This window comes from Labrus mixtus, chromosome 22 (genome assembly GCF_963584025.1).
Source record: "Labrus mixtus chromosome 22, fLabMix1.1, whole genome shotgun sequence".
Lineage (NCBI taxonomy): Eukaryota > Metazoa > Chordata > Actinopteri > Labriformes > Labridae > Labrus > Labrus mixtus.
The window spans coordinates 2,431,585-2,447,264 of NC_083633.1; the positions used below are offsets into that span (position 1 = coordinate 2,431,585).

General features: G+C 41.8%; 1 long non-coding RNA gene across 1 annotated transcript in view; it reads right to left on the bottom strand.

Moving 5' to 3' along the window:
• Nucleotides 1–1,110: 1,110 nt before the first annotated feature.
• LOC132956315 (uncharacterized) overlaps nucleotides 1,111–15,680 on the bottom strand; it is a 295,674-nt gene continuing 281,104 nt past the window's right edge. Inside the window, exon 2 of the long non-coding RNA XR_009666005.1 lies at nucleotides 1,111–1,762. This is a non-coding gene — a long non-coding RNA (uncharacterized LOC132956315). The remainder of the gene's footprint in view (nucleotides 1,763–15,680) is intronic.

Here is a 15,680-nt window from a genome sequence, read left to right on the forward strand (position 1 = left end):
TCTGGCCCTCAGATAATGGGCTTCTATTATGTGGACCAGTGTGTAATCGTACAGACTCACAGACCACTCGATTGCTTTGGTCCCATCATGTCTCTGTTATGCTTTAAGCTCTGCACACGGCTCCCGTTTGTCCCTCACATCAGAGCGAATATAGAGTAGGTCTTTTCATTTACCTTTAAGTGAAGGGAACTGTAGCGTTTGTGAGTATCATGGATATCAATTACATGTAAGAGAAATGAAGAAAGATACGTTGGGATGTTGAGATTGTTCCTGACAAAAAGGGAAAAATTAAAATGACATAAGAAGAACAGAGGCTGAGAGGATGAAAGATAATGAGGAGGAACCCTTGGTCCAGCATGTCTGATGAGTGTGATTGGTCAGTAGTTTGCTGGGACACTGAGGGACAGCCAAGACACGTCCCGACTCCTTTTCATATGCAGATTTCATTACACTAATTGAGTGTACGGCTCAAGCAAGTGCGTGACTATTCAATGACAGTGACATCAGGCTTCTGAAAGGCATTGTAAAGTCTTCATGTTGAGAGAGACAGGCTTACAAACACTGTTGATAACTGCAGAGAGATTAAACCCTGATCTAGGATATGAGATAAAGCTCTGAAGATATGAATCCTCCTTTTCAGAGAAGAGTTGAGAGATGAGTTCATGACCACATATTCATCTCAAAAAGTGCATGTGAGGAGAAATGTTTGAAAAGATATTATCAGGCAGGTGGCAGAATATTGATTAAAACAGGTTTCACAAGTGAGTCCTTGGATTTCTGGGTTATATTGTAGGTGTTGGGCCACGCAGGCTTAGGACAGTTAAACAATGGACTTGGGCCTGCACCTCTGTGAGAAGCCTCATTTGAGTTATTCACTGAGATCACAAAGAGACCCAAAATGACTCTTTATCCCAGAATCCCCTGTAGTACTTCACACCTACGTGTGACGTAAAGGGGGGACTGGAACCTGAGGGAGACCCCACAGGAAGGTGGCCAGGTGACAAAACTATGAGACTTCCATTGCTCTCTCTCTTTCCACGCGCTGACTTCAAGTGTTCGGAGACACAAGCTCACCTCCTGTTTTCTGCAACAATCTACCTTTGTTTTAAGTTTTGGCGCGCAGGTAATCCGCGGCCGGCAGTGTTCTAAATTCCGAGCTCGGATTGTCCAGTGAACGCATCTCAGTTTCTCGGAGAGCGTCAGACTATAACAGATTATCAGAAAGATAACGATCTTATTCCGTCCTGCAACGAAAGGTCATCAACGGACATCTTTCCACTCGACGGAGAACCAACGAAGCCGCTCTTGCCGTAAGGGACCCTCACCGCCATAAAACTCCTCTGCACCTGGACGGACAGAAGATCTGTTTTATCGCCGGACTCCTTTTTCCTTCACCAATCGCGGGCAAAGCGATTCACAAGTGAGGCTTAATTAGGTCTGGGCAGAATTAGCTTTAGAGAGTGTTTTTAACAATTGTTTGATTGATGCAGAAACTGTAATGTTTATCTTTGTTGGACCGCTGCGTCCTGAGTTTTACCTGTTTAAAACTCTTGTTGTTCCCGTTTCGGACTGCTGCGTCCTATATGTGTTTAGCGTAACAGCGTTATAACCGGGTATTACTCTTCTGATCAGAAAGGCCAGTGTAAACCGTATTAACTTGAATTCGGCCATTGGTTTGTTTCTGTGAATGAAGGGAATTACTCCGAGTTGTGGTGCGGGATTCGGACTGTGATCCGGCCTCTTCAGGCATGCGTTTCTCTCTCTTTTCTCCTCCTCTTACTAACACACACACACACACACACACACAGACACATATATTCCCGTGTAGACGCACATCTGGAGACTAACTCCACCACCTCGCCATTACGCACATAGGCTACACACACACACACACACACACACACACACACACACACACACAGATGTGAACACTCGCGGCCATCCAGACGCCTCAGAGACACAGATCGTGCAGGGCCGAACTTGGCCTCTTTTAGACATTAAGATCACGCTAGATCTTTGTTAGGTGTGCGCCATCGGAAGGGCGACCACGTGGGAAGAAGCAATCTCCCCCCTTTTCCCCCTCCTCTCTCTCGTTCATCCACAGACACACAGACACACACACACACGCACCCAGGTCTTTGTTAGGTGTGCGCCATCGTGAGCGACCACATGGGTACAAGCCATCTCCCCCTCTCTTCCCCTCCTCTCTCTCACACACACACACATACACACACACACACACACACACACACACACACACACACACACACACACACACACCCAACTGCACCTTTACACCTCTTCCACAAGCCTTGCTTGATAATGTTTGTTGCTTAGATTAGTTTATGATAGTTATTTGTTTGATTAAGTTCAATGATTTTGGATTGATGTTGCTTTGTTTAAATAAATTCTGTTATAATTTTAAGAGAGCAGTCCTTTGTGATTACTGGTTGTATTTGCATTGTGATATAAGCTGGGTGCGAAGGCTTTGTGTACGGATTTCACGCCTTCAATTTATTAAATATAGTTATTAATTATTAATAATATTAGTAATTAAATAACTAATTTGAGACTGATTTGAGTGATATTTTGGTTATATTTCCCTGATTACAGGGTGGTGCCCCAAGAGAGATTAAACATAGTTTAATTATATTGTTATTTATATTATTAATAATTAAATATAATTATTAAAGAATATAACCAAAGTTGACTTGATACAACCCCAACATAGGTAAGACTTGAGTGACAACATTTTGACTTTAAGATTTTCCTGCAGAAGCAAAGTCAAGCCAGGAAGTACAAGTTACGATCAAGGGAACAAAGGATCCTGAATCAACAGACTTACTGGTGTTTTACCACACCATCAAAGAAGGGAGTTTAGCCACAAGGCAAATGATTAACCAGAAGGTCTACATTGGTCTTGACTTTTCAAAAGTGACTAAAAGAATGAGACTGGGAATTAAACCGTCAAAATGAGATACAGCCAAAAGCTCAGACATCAAGAGGGAGCTCAGAGTAGAGATCCTGCAACTTAACATGGGAAGCAATCAGTTAGGTTGGTTTTGGTGCAGGGGTTTTTCCAGAATGTCTCCAGGGGAAGAGGGGAATTTCCTTCAGAGGTTTTCCAGGCAAAACCTATTAAGGGGAGACTCTAAAAAAACACTCAAGAGATTTCACATCTTGCCCCAAGTCTTAGGATCCACCATGAGGAGCTGGAGAATGGTGCTGAAGAGAAGACTATTGGGACTAAGTGGTTGGTTGGATGGATGGATGGATGGTTAGATGGATGGTTAGATGGATGGATGGATAGATGGATGGATGGATGTTAGATGGATGGTTAGATGGATGGATGGTTAGATAGATGGTTAGATGGATGGCTAGATGGATGGATGGATAGATGGATGGATGGATGGTTAGATGGTTAGATGGATGGATGGTTAGATGGATGGATGGATGGTTAGATGGATGGATGGATGGTTAGATGGATGGATGGTTAGATAGATGGTTAGATAGATGGTTAGATAGATGTTAGATGGATGGTTAGATGGATGGATGTTAGATGGTTAGATGGATGGATGGTTAGATGGATGGATGGTTAGATAGATGTTAGATAGATGGTTAGATGGATGGTTAGATGGATGTTAGATGGGTGGTTAAATGGATGGTTAGATAGATGGTTAGATGGATGTTAGATGGGTGGTTAAATGGATGGTTAGATAGATGGTTAGATGGATGTTAGACGGTTAGATGGATGGATGGATGTTAGATGGATGGATGGTTCGATGAGTGGATGGATGAGTGGATGGATGGATGGATGAGTGGATGGATGGATGTATGTTAGATGGATGGATGAGTGGATGGATGGATGTATGGATGGATGGATGAATGGTTAGATAGATGGATGGATGAGTGGATGGCTGGATGTATGAGTGGATGGATGGTTAGATGGATGGATGGATAGATGGATAGATGGATGGATGGTTAGATGGTTAGATGGATGGATGGATAGATGGATGGATGGTTAGATGGATGGATGGTTAGATGGATGGATGGATGGTTAGATGGATGGATGGTTAGATGGATGGATGGTTAGATAGATGGTTAGATAGATGTTAGATGGATGGTTAGATGGATGGATGGTTAGATGGTTAGATGGATGGATGGTTAGATGGATGGATGGTTAGATAGATGGTTAGATAGATGGTTAGATGGATGGTTAGATGGATGGATGGTTAGATGGATGGTTAGATGGATGGTTAGATGTTAGATGGTTAGATGGATTGATGGATGTTAGATGGATGTTAGACGGTTAGATGGATGGATGGATGTTAGATGGATGGATGGTTCGATGAGTGGATGGATGAGTGGATGGATGGATGAGTGGATGGATGGATGGATGGTTAGATGGATGGATGGTTAGATGGATGGATGGTTAGATGGATGGATGGATGGTTAGATGGATGGATGGTTAGATGGATGGATGGATGGTTAGATGGATGGATGGTTAGATGGATGGATGGATGGTTAGATGGATGGATGGTTAGATGGATGGATGGTTAGATAGATGGTTAGATAGATGGTTAGATAGATGGTTAGATGGATGGTTAGATAGATGGTTAGATAGATGGTTAGATGGATGGTTAGATGGATGGATGGATGGTTAGATGATGGTTAGATGGATGGATGGATGGTTAGATGATGGTTAGATGGGTGGTTAAATGGATGGTTAGATGGATGGTTAGATGGATGGATGGTTAGATGGATTGATGGATGGTTTGATGGATGTTAGATGGTTAGATGGATTGATGGATGGTTAGATGGATGTTAGACGGTTAGATGGATGGATGGATGTTAGATGGATGGATGAGTGGATAGATGGATGTATGGATGGATGGTTAGATAGATGGATGGATGAGTGGATGGCTGGATGTATGAGTGGATGGATGGTTAGATGGATGGATGAGTGGATGGATGGATGTATGAGTGGATGGACGGTTAGATGGATGGATGGATGAGTGGATGGATGGATGTATGAGTGGATGGATGGTTAGATGGATGGATGGATGAGTGGATGGATGGATGTATGAGTGGATAGATGGTTAGATGGATGGATGTATGAGTGGATGGATGGATGGACTGGTTTTCTTTAAATAATTTCACTCTGAATGTGAAAGGCTGTTTTGACCTTGGAAACAATATTTCAAATGGAGCCCAATGGATTTTATAATCAAATTAAAATGTCAATGATTAAAGACCTATGATTTGGTTGAGAGCTATCAAGTGGTCCTTCGACCTTGATTTTCTTTTCTTGTGATCAAGTAAAATTTGTCAGCAGATCATTAGCCTGTACGGACATATAACTTATTTTTCCATGAAATCTTTTGCAATGAAGCCCTTTTTATATTTCCAAAACTGTTAAGTGTAAATCTGGGTTTGACACATTCGTCACTGTTCTGTCAATAACATACATCTAGGACAATCCTGCAGAACCTCTGATAACATTTAGTGAAATAATGCCTTTTAGAAATATCTGCACACAAAATACATTTGCGATAAGAAATCAGTATTTTTACATGATTAAAGACGGTGCAAAGAAGGATTACATCCACAGGTATATTTAAACCCAGTCCAGTACTCTTAAACCAAAAAAAACATCTCTCGTTAATTCCAGCGAGGTAGAGGAGCACGTCGACTAGATCTACATGTTGAACATGATTAAGGAATCATTTTTCATATGAATTGCTCCCAATCTGTGCGACTCCTCTATTTAACATTAATTGGCTCATTAAATCACTGCCAGCAGGCCGACAGCGGTGTGAGATTAATAAGCTCCGTGTCTGTGTGGAGAAGTCCTCACAGCTTCAGTGCAGCTGCGTCTCATAAAACAGATGAGGAGCGCAGGTGAGAGCACCGCTACATTAAACCAGCTCTAAAGCACACTCACCCTCAATTCATGTGAAGAAGAAACTCTCAAAGTGTTCGGCCAGAGAATATTTTGTTCTTTAAAAAATATAAAATAAATAACTGCTCTGTGCTAAAAATAGACAGTAAAGCAAAGCACGAGTCTACAAGGAAGCCAGATTAGCTGCTATATTAGTCACTGGGTCTCCTCTACAGTCACACAAGTACCGCTGATTGCTTTCTTTCCTCCCCCGGAAAATTACTAAAGAGAGAGTAGGACCAGAGTGATGCTTTACAGAGCAGTGAAAACACAAGGTAGAGGTTACGAGAGCACTGATTCACTATCTGATTTAAACAGTCATTTTCAATCAGACTAATCAAACTCTGGTTTCATAAATAATTGCCATGGTATTTTTTAAAGGGGCCACGCCCCTGTTTTTATTTTGTACAGTAGGGGTGACCCCAAATCATCAAATCTTTGTCAACTGCCCGGTCTCACAGTCGAACACAAGGATCGATCACTTTAAAGTGTACCTGAAGATATCATCCCGAAATATTGACAGAAGCAACATATCAGTGTTTTGAGAATTTCATTTGCTAATAGAAACGTCGGTCATCGGCACGGTTGTGTAGAAATGGCCATCAGTACTGGGGCAGGCACCTCCTGTCAACTCAGGCTCTCATCGCCTGTCATCTTTCTTTGTGTCACATAGCGGGCATAAGAGTACAAAAAATCCATGCAATGGAAAATATTCTTATAAGCCTCCTTCTTAAAATTAGTTGCTGAAGCACGATTGTCCCCCCTCCCCATTGGGGGAATGGACTGCACTCACACGGCTCCAGGACTAACCGGGTCTGAGCCACGTACCTCTTGTACACAACGTTGTAATACAACACATGCACAGCTTTAAGTGAAGCGTGCTCAGTTTACAAGACATGATGTCCGCATCCACAAATCAGAGAATATGACTGTAACCTTACAGTGGCATGTTATTCAGATACAGACAGAACACTCCGGGATATCTCCATAATGAATTCTGTCCACGTTGTGCTCGTGCATGAACTGTACTGCGCTGAAGCACACCTCTTTTAAGTGTGCCAGGACCAAGGAAGTGTACCGTGCTTGAGCGCGGATCGGAGCACTCACACTAGTCAAAAGAACTGGACTTTAGGGTGAAGCGTGCTCAGGCCATTACGGATGGCTTAGTGAGTGTGTCCTTTAAGCACTTCAAAGTTCAGTCAAACATTACTCTGATATCCTGTGGATGGTTTTTTTTTCTCAGGCTTCACAAAGCCCTTTGAAAGCCACAGACAGTTGTTACAACTAAACCGGCATTATGAAAAAGCAGAATATCGCTCCAACTATAATGTGACACAGAGGAAACTAGAGAAACTTCAGAATAGTATCATCGTTCACTTTTTTAAAACTTCATCTCCGTAGCACAGAGCAGCTGCTCACACAAACCTGACAGTCAAACACTAGAGTGACACTGTGTCATTGTGTTTGGTCAGATATGAAGTGTCACCGTGTAGTTAGAATGAAATCACTTCGTTAGAACCATCACATAATTACTATTGTGCTCAGAACCAATCCATTTACGCTGATTACATTTGCATATTTCCATAACGGAGCCAGCGCCACAGAAACAAGAGCCTTCACAATCCAGTGTACTGCAGGAATAATTAAGAGTAAAATAAAAAATCATCTGCGTTCCCTCACAGAGCATGAAGCATAATCATGTTCTGATCTTATGTGAAGATAATCTCTTACACAGATCAGGATAAATGTTCCTCTTTAGTGGCTGCTTTTTAAAATGGCTCTCCTGTGCTTCACTAGTCTGTTTTATATCAACATATTCATTATGCATAAAATTAACATCAGAACACACGTCCTTGGGCGAGACGGGAAAGTTTGGAAGTGAGAAAGTGTGAGTGCAGATCAAAGTGTGACGTTTAGTGTTTCATTAAAAAACGAAATGATCACGAGCAAATGAGAACCACAGTAATGTAGAACTGTGAATAATATTTACAGATTTGTACACAGAAAACTTTGATTGAAAGTATGTATTCATTAGTGTTTTCAAATTCAAGTTCCAGTACTTATTCATAAACACCCCTCCACATTTGAACTGTATATAAGCCGCTTACAGATCGCAGTTCCACAATAATGCTGTAACAAAGTGCAGCCGTCATTACGACCTCGTATTAACACATTGCATCTGTAACGGAGTAATCAAGGGTGTAGCGGTGCCCGAAGAAGTATAAACTTTTGTCTTCTAGGTGACCTGTCCAGCAGAGGATAAAAAGCCACTGTTACATATATAATCATTTTTTCCTAGCTGTGTGTTTTGAAAGATTTCGGCTAGCATCAAGCCGCCCGCCTCTGCTTGTCACATTTTGTTTTATTTTCAAACAAACCAGTACTCTAACGGCCAACTTCCACCAGATGCCTCTCCGGTCCGAGGTGATAGGTTTTTACTTTTTTCAATGTGTGTGCTTCCACTTGGTCCGCTGCGCTCTGTCTGAGCTCCGTCAGTCCGGTGCCCTCCGCAGCAGATACGAAGGTTTCTATTTTTGTCGCATGCCGGAGCCCGATGCACCGAAACAACATTAAAACATCCGGTTAATTTTCAAAATAAAACACTCTGTTTTAACGATTCAGAAAAATGACTGTTTTTGTGTTATGTGTTTATAAGGTTTATATAGTTTTATACCGCATACATCGTATTATCTCGCACTGTCGACAGTTAGTTTGTTTAATAATCGCAGGAATTCCTTTGTCGCAGCCGGTGGGTGTTGACGGACGAGGGTGCACGCAGCCGAAACGGACCGGAGCGGATATGCAATGCACACGTATCTGGTGGCAGTTCGGTGTAAAAGGTTTACTTTCTAAACCGTATTTGACCTTTTTCCTTTGAATGGATCATTTTCACGTGAGGGAGACGAGCTGATGTTTGACCCGCCTCATCTTCCTCTGATTGGCTTACCGTGATATTCTTACCCAATCAACCAACAAAAGGCAACAACACATACTATAAAATAAGATATATAGTAAAGAAGGGTCATGCCAGGAAACACCTTTCAGCACACTTCTGAATGTTGTGAATGAGAGGGGATTTTGGAGAGAGTTGGGTATACCCTCCTATGGAGACTAAAAAATTAGTGGGTAGACTCTGTTTACCTACGTATACCGTGCACGACACCACTGGGTGTAATATTGCTGTCCCAGTGTGTGAATTCAAATCGCAGTACGCACACAGCAGGAGCTCCACACTCACACACACTCAGGCATGCACACACACACAAACACAGAGACATGAAACTTTTAGCTCCATTGCTGCAGTTCAGACATTTTAATGTCTGCTTAAATCAACCACCAATGATGTCCACACAAAGAGTCCCATCTGGAGTTGCCATGCAGCACTTCTGGTTTGAGCTGCAGGTCTGATGTTGGTGTGGCGCTGCCGGCACTGCTGCGCTGTGATTGGACGCGCCTCCTCAAACCCGCTTCACTTGTGTCGCTCCTTTAGTCTGGAGGAGCAGAGTGGAAAATCCAAAGTGACTGGAATTATGTAAAGTAACACACTACCGGCTTTTTTTAGAAAGGCACCGCCTCCTGTCGGCATGGTAACCAGCCGGCGTAATTGGACCCCTCGATTTACTGGTGGTGTGAATCGAGGCGTTGCTTCCTTCACCGTCGTGTGTGTGTGTCGTGGATAGTTTGGTGGTGACAGAGAGGGGTACGAATTCAACTTCACACACACACACACACACACACACATACACACACACTCACACCGCTACTCGTTGCTAATAGCAGCTTCTACTTCAGCCTGTCTATTAGCAGCTCCGACACTTCACTGTTTCTTGCAGCTTTAACATTCAGACTGCATCTCTCAAGGCCTCTGCTTCAACCTCCTGCTTCTATATCTGCTTTCCTATCAACCTGTCACGTTTTTCATTTCTTTGTGTACAGCACATGACCTCAAAATGACATGAAAACCTTTTATTGCTCTCACACGTTACCCAGATCTTATACATCTGAACAGAAATGAGCGTCAAAAACACAAAAAAAAGTTGATATATGTGTGTTGATCAGGGACAAACCTTTGAAAAACCTCTGCTCTTTAAGAATATGAGCCACGTGTGACTTGTATTTTTAACACTAAGAGAGGTTTGTGTTGATTATGAGTAAATCTTTATCCACCTGAGACAGACCTGATTTAGGCTCAGCGGAGGACAATGAGAGCGGGAAAAAAACAAGACACACTCTGTTTTGATTGGTATTGTGGGAGACGTATCAGCTCATTTACACGCACAAACCTGGCATGTGATGGAGAAGAGAGGGTGACGCTGAGCGAGCGAAACAGATGTCTTCTGTTATTGTCGCCACACGCATTCAGAACGCTGCTGTCAGGTCCAATTGTTAGCAGTCACACATTACAACAGGGAATAGTCATGAATAAGGTGTGAACACAGCCTTTTTTCACACTCATTCTTTGCCTTACAAGAGTCAAATTTAAACAAATAAAACCAACACTGTCTTATATACACATACACACACACACACACACACACACACACAAACGTGCATAATACATAGGTGCAGGGACGTGAAAATCTCACCAAAAGGAAGCTGACAAAACCCTCACCATCTCTGTAATCCCACCTGCCAGCAGCTCTGCACACATTCATTACTGCTGCACGGAGCACTTGATTACTCTACACTCTGTTTATTTGCACTGACACTGTAATACTGACGCCTGTGAAGCTGCAGAGTGCCATTCAAGATTTTGAAACAACATGGAATAAATTGAGATTTCAGGCGATTTGGATCACACGTGCAAAGTGTGTTTTAGTGACTCTAAATATGATGTGAATAAAACGTAAAGTGTTTCACTGTTGGAAGCAAAATGTACTCAACATACAAAGGCTTTAAGAGAATTTTGAAACACCTTCATCTTGCAGTATTATGTTTTGTGACAGTATTAATTCCCAAATAGATTCCTATAGAGTTCTATGTGTTATTTTACCTGCAACGACTTTACTGAGTAAATGATAACGGTGAATGATCATTTCTTCACTCACACTGCACATTAAGTAGTGCTATGATGTTTCAATCTCAAAGGGAATCAAACATCAAACTTTGCTTACGACTGACGTCCTGACATGAATTTACACCGAATGCACCAAGCCTAACCTGAAGGTGTTTACAGCTGCGCCCGGCTTTATCATACACGTTCACGATTATATGACTATAAAACACAGATGAAGTCTCAGGACGCACTCACACTATACAATCTGTACTGGCCCGAGCACGCTTCACCCCTACAGTCCACTTTGTTTGACTAGTTTGAGTTCTCCTGGCACACTTGGAGGAGGTGTGCAGAGACAGCTCATGCAAGAGTACAAGCACGAGTACTCAACGTGGACAGTCTTCCATTCTGGAGAAACCCCTGAGAGTTCTGCCTGTTTCTGACAAAAATGACTCAAAATAAGCCACAAAGTCAGTAAAGTAGCTGTCATGTTCTCTCTCTCGCATTGTTTTATTTTAATTGTTTTTCATGTCCGCCTGTGTTGTAAACTGAGCACGCAAGCCATGCATGTGTTGTGTTACGACGTTATGTACAAGAGGTAACCGTGCTCAGGCCCGCTTAGTCCTGGAGCAGTGTGAGTGCAGGGCCAGCGGGGGGAACGGGGAGGGGGGATCAGCAGGAAACAACTCTCATTGGAGACCCATATCTTGCATTTAAAAAAAACTTGCCATGGTTTATGGACGTCCAACCTGGTACCATTATACTGTATGTATTTAAATATGGATCAGCATATAGATCACCTTTAATGCACCTCAACACTGTGTCACTCTCTGTGTAAGACTGTGACATTTTGTAATCCAGGGAAATTGTTGTGGCTGCTGTTTTGTTTTATGCATGATAACTTTATGTTAAGTTACACACATTCAAAGTTGGTGCTGTGCCTCACAATTCAAGTCAAATTCAGGGCTGCCAGAGTCTGACATTTTCCCATTAACCGCCGCTGTTTCTATTTGTGCAACAGTTACAGTTAATGTCACTTTCTTCAGGGCGTCAAATAATGGACTTCTCTGTCTGGTGACAAGTTCCTCTTACCTTTTTATTCTGAACTTTTCCGACATCCTGAGTGTGACTGAGGAGCTGACGATGCAGCAGCAGCAGCTTGTTGAGCAGAGTCGGAGTCATTCAGAGGTTAGCAGTGAAGGCGTCGTCACAGCGTCGATCATCTGGGAGACATCAAAGGCAGAAATGAACCGTGTTGACAACTGCTTGCTCTCTCAGACTCTGCTGATTTGGAGGGGAGTCATTTTTTATCAGCAAAACTGCCATCTGGAAAGTTTAATGACAGAAGATGTAATTTCCACTCCCACTCCTAACACATGAAGGACAAGGTCAGGTTGAGTCCCATTTGGGTCGATTGCTTCTACTAACTTTCTCACAAAAGTCTTTTCACGGCTTGATGATGATGATCAGCTCCTTCAGGTAACACTGCTACAGGGTTTCTCAGTCATACAGGGCCGTCCTGTTGCTAGGAAACATTCAAATAGATTTCTGACCCTGTTCATCACTTTTGTTGCTGTTTCTTATCTGTATTGTCCAAAATGTGTCTGTCTGCTTTGTGAAAGCTGTCTCAAAGACTTGCTGCATCTCTGATAACTGAGGTGTTCTATCAGGTTTTCCTTTTGCCCAGAGTCCACAGTGTGTGTCACCTGCTTTGCAAAATGCTCACTTTAACAGAGCAATAGCAGCAGCTTCTGTATTCTGTGGAGCATTTTGTACTTTATAGAAGTATTTATTTGTAGTCTAAATTGCGCCGACAAATCACTCATCAGCAGGCTTTGGTGTTTGTCATTGTTCATTAGATAGTTTCAGCCTTCCCAGTGAAGATGTTCTAACCATAGACTGTAAATATTAATGTTTGAAGCCTGAGTGACGTCACCCACCTGTTCCTGTAGGGGGCTCTGGAGCCTGTCTCAGTCTAACTTTCAGTCAACCTAACGACAGGCTGAGAGCTGAGGCGGGTTTTAAACCTCCTGATGAACCGTTGCATCGCGCCCACCTGTCAATCATGTCAGCTACATGCCTAACTATGGATAACAGGTATTGTTTTCAAAATCAAAACAGAGCCGTTTGAAAATAATTCAACCCCCTGTACAGTGTGCCCATGATGACAATAACCAATCAGACCTATTTCGTTTTTTTTTTTTTTTTTACCAGGCTGTAAACATGTTCATTTATGCTGTAAAAACTGCAGGATTTTGCACTTCCACATTGGCTTCATTTTTCAAGACCGAAGGTATATATGTATATCAGCAACAGCTAAACAACATGTCGCTCTTTTTTTATTTTTTATTCAGGGAACTTTTTATTTGCAGAGGACCTTATCACCAGAAAATATCACTCCAAGTACATTTGGAAAATAGCTCATACTCTACAGCTTAATATAATAATTAACATGATTAAGATTATTTGAAAGAACTAGGGCTGAGCAAGTTAACACGTTTTTTTCGCGTTAACTCATTAATTAATTATCGCCGACAATTATTTTATCTCGCATTAACACAGTTTTTATTATTTAATTTATTATGAATTGACAAACTGCACTGTTTTCTGGTTCTTTTTTTGAGTAAGATTCTCCAAAGGAAATCTAGTATAAATATGGACTTTACAGACTAGTCCCCTGCACAGTAAATCCCTGCTACTTTTTTTGTGCTTCACCTCACTCTAACAGGGACATTTGGTACTGAACATAGACTGGTTATGCTGCTCCCTGATAAAAGAAAAATGTTTCTACTGTTACCTCAGAAATTGCCTGTTTTAATGTTATGATTGAGGCTCAGGATTTTCTGGGCAGTTTTTTTTTTTTATATAACAAACAGGATGACATTATGTCCTTGCAGTGGCAATAAGCTTTAGTTTTGTATTTATTTGCTTTGATTACATTGTTTAAGTTGAGAAGTACATTTACAATAAAAGTGCGCTATACACTACTTTTGAATTCATTATTGGATTTTCTGTATAACAATGCGATTAATCGTGATTAATCACAGGAACTCATGCGATTAACGCGATTAAAACTTTTAAACGTTGGCCAGCCCTAGAAAGAACGGTTGCTTTGTATGGAGACTTTGCCAAGCTACTGTAGAAAATGACACTTCTTTATCATTCCTATCATTCAGAAACTGGTGACGCAGATATTCATATGCTAAATACATGTTTACATTCATGACTGTCGGAGGGAAAATGACACCGGGACATGCAAAGATCTGTGAAATGGAATATGCTCGTTGCAGGCAAGGCTTGTTTGTGTCTCATCGTGTTTACAGTGTTGGTGTACCACCACCCAGACAAAGAACATGCAAATACTGTCATAAAAGAAAATAACTCATCTAGCCTTATCTTACTTCCTGTGCATCTTTACAAAAACTCCAGCGCAACCAACACTTCCACCTACGAGAATGCGAGCACACGTTAGGACGTTGACCTCGCTTCCCTTTCCCTCCTCCTCAGTCCTCTGCTGGCTCCTCTCCAGATTGTTTACCTCCTATCAGCGCCTGCCTGCAAAAAAAAACTCCTGCTGTAATCTCAGATTTTTTTTCATTTCCTATTGTGCTTGAAGGCTGCGGCTGGATGACTGATGAACGCCGACTTTATGTGATGTGTTAATGTGTTTGGCTTGCGGCGTTTTACATTCTAACCCTGTTTTAGTAATTCTGCATGTTTGTTAATGTGTTTTTTTTAAATGATGACTTACACTCCTTCTCACTGGGATCGTTTTGATTTGACCTTGTGTGGTGGGCGTGAGGTGTTCAGTGTGCCCCGAGGCGTTCACTGTCATGTCCTATAATTATGGTGAACATGAGTCTCTGGTGTAATATCACAACATGACACTGACTCATATCCATGGCAGATCTATTATCTTTGTATGATGTATGGCTTGTTAGCCTGCAGCTACAGAGAGTACACATACAGACCTGTTTGATGCTTTCATTGATGAATCCACAGAAGCTCTCCCTCCCCTCTGCAACAGGGATCACACACCACCCACATACTGAACCTGGAGTTTGGAAATGAAGCAGCAAATAAGGAACTTTTGATTCCAATACTCAAAATCTATATTCAAACAAACAGAATGTAAGTTCAGACGCTCTCTGGAAAACATTGTGATGAATGATGAGACACAGCTGCAACAATTCATTGATACGTTATCAACTATAAAATCATTTGCAAACGGTTTTAATGATTTTTTTTTTTAAACAAAACAATAACAGCTCAGTGCACTTTAGCAAAATATTTGCATAGTTGGTCCAGTAGTCACATTCAGCATCTACCAGTATAGTATACATGTGATTAACAGTGATGTTGTACAAAAGCAAGATAATCATTCAGGGATCATTATGATACGTTGCACTTAACATTTAGAAGATTCAAAGGCTTCTCCCATTTCCCTTTAAAGAGATGAGTCTTTCCTCCAATACAGTATCTTAACTTTTCTAACGTCACAACATCAGATATCAGAGATTTCCACAAGTGAACAGTAGGGGACTCATCCCCAACCCATTTTGTTATTATAGCCTTCCTAGCCAACATTAAAAGAAATTGGATTATGTCCTTATGTTCCTTCAAAATGTTCGGTAGACTTCCTAGGAGGCATAGAAGTGGGCCAGGAGGCAGTTGTTGTCCTATCACCGTGCCTATTTCTCCACACACTGCCATCCAAAATAATTGAATTTTTTCACACTCCCA